Below are 6,000 nucleotides of genomic sequence, written 5' to 3' on the forward strand. Positions count from 1 at the left end.
GGAAGGCTAGGAATGCCTCCGCTATTGTTCAACTAATGCATGGCTTATTGCTTGGGTTTCATCAACTTTAACATTTTGACTTAGTGTTAGAACGATGGGGATACTTGATTGACCGCTATGCAGCCCGAGATAGGAGCCATCAAATAAATCTTGACCCTGAGTTTCAGAAGTTAAAAATCTCTGACTAGGGTGACTTGAGAGTCAAGTTGGTTGAGTATCGACGTCTCCTTATCGGATTCTCCACTACAAGGACTCCTAAGTTTTTTGATGATTAGGTCACATTGTATCTTAACAAGCTACCACGTAAATACTTCAATTTTGTGCAGCAAATGGTTTCTGAATTTTGCCACGCATGAATTTGAGTATCAACTATGGATTATGCACGGTTTGATCAGTTTCATATGATTAATTCCTCAGAGGGGATCTTGTTGCTCATTCTCAGAAGGGGCAGCAAGGGAAGGGTAAACAAAATCAATCTTCAAATCAAAATAAAAAACAAAATCAAGCAAGGGAATCACAAGGAAACTTCTAGTCTCAACTCAAACCTAGGTGGCAGAATGTACCTAAGAAGAATATGTATTATCAACATTGTCAAAAGGTGGCCATTTTGATGATGAGTGTTGATCAAAGGCATCAGATACAACACCAAAACCCAAGTCAAAGACCCTTTCTCCTTAGTCGGGCAATCCCCATCAAGGGAGACAATGTGATGGCAAGGGGCAGTGGAAAGGTCAGACTCACACTGCTCATCGATCAGCCATCTTAGTTGACAACGTTTTCAACTCTAGAGGGCTTGTTTGACTGGTCTGCAAGGCCCACATCGTCTCCATCGAGACATCCGATGCAAGTCTCATCTACGTTTGTGAGTTGCCTTCGGATGAGGTTATGACAGAGGCCTACTCGTCACAGTCGAGTACATCAACACCTGTTTGGATTGTGGACATCCTTGTAGTTGGGCGAGTCTGTGTAGGAGACAATTCCTCGGTTAAGATCGAGACTCAAGATTGTGTCAGTTTTGCCATTGACAAGGGTCTGGATCTGGCTTCATTGAACAATGTATAGCATGTCCCTTAGCTTGGGGTGAACTTGTTATTTCTTCAATAGCTTTGCCGGTTGGGGCGAGTAGTTTTCTTTACAGCGACCATAGTCAAGATTCTTGACTCTCAGATTGATTTAGCGATTACTCGTGGTGAGCATAGCCTAATGGCCTATACCACATGATCCATTGTCTTTTCAAGTCGACAGCTGCCTGAGGGCTCCGTGTTCCATAGCTTCTAGGCATTAGCCACATCTTGGGAGGCTATGAACAATGAGTGTCTTTAGCATTCTCGTCTAGGGTATCTTGACTATGACTCTCTTTATGAGTTATCTTGCCATGAGGTGGTTGAGGGTTTTCCTCGGTTAAAGCTAGCTTGAGATGTTTGTAAAGCATGTCGGCTTGGAAAGCAACACCGTATCCCATTTCCTCAGCACTCTACACATAGAGTTGAGGTGCCTCTTAGATTGATTCATGTTTATCTTTATGGGCCCATATCCATTGCTGCCTTGAATGGCGTGTTGTACTTCTTTTTTATAGTGGATGATCATTCGAGATACATGTGGATGTACTTCCTTTAGTATAAGTCTTATGCTTTCACATATTTCTTTGCTTGGGTGTTGTTGGTTATAACTGGACGGGCTGTCATGTGGTTGCATGAGGAGTGATAGCGGTGGTGAGTTAATCATCCATGAGTTTTCTGAGTTTCTACAATAGCATGGCATCTCTTGCTAGCTCACCTCAACTAACTTTTCCTCTCAGAATGGAGTTGTAGAGTGTAGGAATCGAACAATCATGGAAATGGTATGCTCTATGTAGAGCTCCTTGAGCTCCTTTGGGTTGAGGCTGCTAACACTGTGGTGTATATCCTCAATTGGTGTGTAACTACGGCTCTTCCTCAGAGGAGCCTGCACAAGGCATTCTTTGGATCTCGGCTTGTTATATCTCACTTCAGAGTCTTTTGGGTGTTGTACACACACACACACACACACACACACACACACACACACACACTTGATGATAAAATAAGAAAGCACACTCCCTGAGCTGATCTCCTTATCTTTGTCGGATATTCCTCTGAAGCGAAAGCCTACTGTTTGTTCAATCCTCGGATAAATATGGTGATCATTAGGAGTGACGTCATCTTTGATGAGAGGAATATTGTATAATCCTTTGGATTGGATTCTAATTCGATTTTTTTTTCCACATCATTGGATATCGTGACTATCATGAGGACATGTATTTTTGAAACCTTACTTAACATGTGGATTAATTTTTAATCACATGATTAAGTAAATGTTGCATATGTGAGGTGCAACTGTAGTTAAAGTAAATTTATGAGCTCGGGACTAGAAGAAATCACGAGATGTCAAAGGCAAAAGTTGCTACAAGCTATGTCGCACAGGTACTTGGTGATATTTGGTGTCAGTTGTTGGCCTAGGTCATTCTTTTGGCCATAAGTGTTAGTTGTTGCTACTAGAGAAGTGGTGTTTAATGGTATCTAACGCCAATTTGATGGTCAAAGATGATGCAGAGACACTCGGAAATGGAAGTTGCCTAGCCAATTTCATTATTGGCCAGTCATTATTTTTCAGGGCACTGAAATAATTATTAGAATAATTTTCAGTACTAAAAGATTGAAAATTAATATTTAATTATGAAAAAGGTTGAAAAAACCATTTGGAAAGGCTGTCACTTGTCAAAAATGCCCATGCAAGACTAAAAAACGTCTTTAGAGGTTGGAGAGAAGCATTTCTATAAATTCAGCCTGCAAGGAAGAGGGAGAGGAGGCTGTTGGTTTGATTTGCAGCCATTGGAGGACCTTTTGAAGCTGCTAGGGGCAAGAGAATACCAATCAATAGCAGGGGACAGCATCTACAGGTTGTTGAGATAGGGCAGCAGCTATAAATGACTGATTTTCTTTAGTTCTTTGCATTTACAAGTTGTTGTGGCATGGCAACAGGTGCATTTGACTGATTTTCAGCCATTCTTTGTGACAAAACTTTGAATTTTCTCTCTCTATAGCTTTTTCTCTCATCTCCCAGCCATTTCACAGCTTTGCTCTGAAGATCTCAGCATTTGGACCCTTGGAGGTTGAGAAATTGCAAATTTCTGTGTTGTAAACCCTAATTTACAGTAGAAATCAGGGTTTAGCAGTAGCCTTGGAAAGCGTACCAAAAATTGGAAGCCCCAAGACTTGGATTCAACAAGGCTGAAGGTGAATTTCAGCTGAATTTAGAAGGAGGACTAGCCAACCATTGAATTTGGGGCATTTCCATCGTCTATGAAATGGGTGAGGCCAATTGAGTGCTCAAATTAAGGGGCAAAATAGATTGAAGACTTGTTGGTCACTTTGGACAGCAAGGGGAGTTGAAATACCGAAAGGGATGGGAGAATCCCATTGTAAGTCAACTTTTTCTTCAATAAAGCTAAAGAAATACCGGAAGGGGCACCAATTTTGGGGCCAATCGGGTGTGTATTGTTCAAGATCAGTAGGTAAATTTGTATTTTCAGATTTGCATTTATTGTTTGCTGTTGTAATTAAGTTGTAATCAGGGATTTGCCACCCTATCTGAGAAGGAACACTGGTTTCATGGTTCCATTGTGATCTAGTCCAGTTAGGATGCTTGGCTTTCACCTAGGCGACCCGGGTTCAAATCCCAACAATAGTAGGAGAAGCCGAATAAAAAGTTGTTTAAGGCTAAGAAAAGGGGCAGATCTGAATATCAGTCTGAAAAGAGGCCAAAACAACAAAGAAAGGGCTCGAAAACATTGGCACAACGTAGGGAATTGATGACTGCAAATAAATGTTTTATTTGTGAATATGAGGGTTACATTGCAAGGGACTATCCTAATAGGCAGCAAGCTGGAAAATCAGAAAATCAGGGAGATTTTAAAGGAAAGAAGCCTAAAGCATCAGTGGGATTGGTGCATGATGTTGTTAGCGATCAGTCCAATGATGATGCTATTGAGTTGTGCAGAGCTTGGGGCAAAATTAGGGATCAACATGCATTGATTTTCTTTGATAATGGTGCATGAGCCAACTTCATCTTTGTTGACATGGCCGCCTGTCTAGGCATCAGAGAGGATGAGATGGGCCCCATGGGAGAAGTTGGAATGGCGTTCAAAGGCCATGTAGAGCTTGTCACGCTCATTGGAAAGCTTCGGTTGCACATACAAGGATATGTGGACAATAAAGAGTTCTTCATTGCTCCAGTTGAGGGTTGTAATGTATCGCTTGGTATGTTGTGGTATCATCGTATGCATGCGGTGATTGATTCTTGTGCAAAAAAAATCACTATTCAGCATAAGGGAAAGATCCTCACACTTGATGTAAAGTTGAAAGGTGAATCTGTCCTTGTTGTATCTGCAACTACCATTTCTAAAGTAATGAAAAATCATCTTTCAGCATGCTTGGTTTTTACTAAAGATAAAGATGATAGTGAGAATGTTGGGAACATGTCTAAGTTGGAGAAGAATCGCATGTCATTTCTGAAAATGTATGCTGATTGCTTCTCTCAGTCACTTCCAGGGCAGCTACCGCTTGAAAGGCCTGAAGATCATGGCATAGATCTTATCCTTGGAAGTAGTTCACCTAATAAGCCACCCTACAGAGTTAGTGCAGCCCAACAGGAGGAGATTATCACTGAGGTAAATGAGTTGTTAGAAAAAGGGTTGATTTAGCCCTAGCTCATCTCTTTTTTCTTCTCCAGTGCTTTTGGTGCAGAAAAAGGATGGTTCATGACCTATGTGCATTGATTATCATGCTTTGAACAAGATCACAATAAAAAATCATATTTCGATTTCTTGGATCGATGATGTTATGGATAGATTGCAAGGGCAATCATATTTAGCCGTATAGATTTGAAAAGTGGGTATCATCAGATATGCATTAGACCAAAAGATGTGCCTAAGATAACTTTTAGGACATCTTTTGGATTGTATGACTTTCTTGTTATGCCTTTTGGACTTACAAATGCTCCTGCCACTTTTAATCGGACGATTGATCGTATCTTCAAGCCATATAGAGGATTTTTTGGCACTTTCTTTGATGACATGATTGTCTATTCAAAGAACGAGACAGAGCATAGAAAACACTTGGATATGGTGTTCAATAAACTGTGTGACCATAGGCTGGTTATCAATGACAAGAAAAGGGAATTCTTCTTGTATGAAATCCACTTTTTGGGGCATATTGTATCGGCTGATGGTATTCGTATGGACCCTGCAAAGGTTGAAGCAATACGATCATGGCCACCTTTGAGGAATGTGCATGAGATCCGTAGCTTCTTGGGTTTATGTTCTTACTACAGGAAGTATGTATGTGGGTTTGTTGAAATTGCATCTCTATTGCATGCTTTGTAGAAAAAGGATGTGTCATTTAGATGGACAACAGTGGAAATTTCAGCATTTGAAAAGCTGAAGGAAAAGATGACTTCAGATCCTATGCTTGTGTTGCCCGATCTAAGAAAGTCATTCATAGTTCAATGTGATGCATGTGGTAACAACATTGGGGCTGTTCTTATGCAGGACGACTGAGTTGTGGCTTATGAGAGCCGAATTCTCCATGGTGCAAAAAAGAATTTGTAGGTCTATGAGAAAGAGCTATTGGCTGTAATTCATGCAGTGTCTACGTGGAAACATTATTTGTTAGGGGTTGGTTTTACAGTGCAGACAAACCATTAAACTTTGAGGTACTTTCTGACGCAGACAAAGTTGTTAGAGAAGCATATAAGATGGGCAAATTTTCTCTCTATGTTTCATTTTCAGATTATACATATTGATGGTAAAAAGAATGTTGTGGCTGATGCATTATCACGTAAGCTACAAATTTCAGCTGTTAGCATGGTTTATGACACTGAGTTGGATGCCATGAAAGAGCAATATGTTACTGATTCCGACTTTGCTAATGTTTATGATCAGCTTTGCAATGGCCAAAGGCATGAACACTTTGTGCTAAGAGA

The 6,000-nt window shown here is 40.6% G+C and overlaps 1 pseudogene across 1 annotated transcript in view; it reads left to right on the forward strand.

Moving 5' to 3' along the window:
- Positions 1 to 1,062, forward strand: part of LOC148008951 (uncharacterized) — a 41,172-nt pseudogene extending 40,110 nt beyond the window's left edge. Inside the window, exon 5 of the transcript XR_015689880.1 lies at positions 814 to 1,062. The product of XR_015689880.1 is annotated as an uncharacterized LOC148008951 (transcript). The remainder of the gene's footprint in view (positions 1 to 813) is intronic.
- The last annotated feature ends 4,938 nt before the right edge of the window (positions 1,063 to 6,000 follow it).

Source organism: Lygodium microphyllum, unplaced genomic scaffold (assembly GCF_053477565.2).
Source record: "Lygodium microphyllum isolate KBCC unplaced genomic scaffold, Lygodium_microphyllum_v1.1.10 scaffold_43, whole genome shotgun sequence".
Classification (NCBI taxonomy): Eukaryota; Viridiplantae; Streptophyta; class Polypodiopsida; order Schizaeales; family Lygodiaceae; genus Lygodium; species Lygodium microphyllum.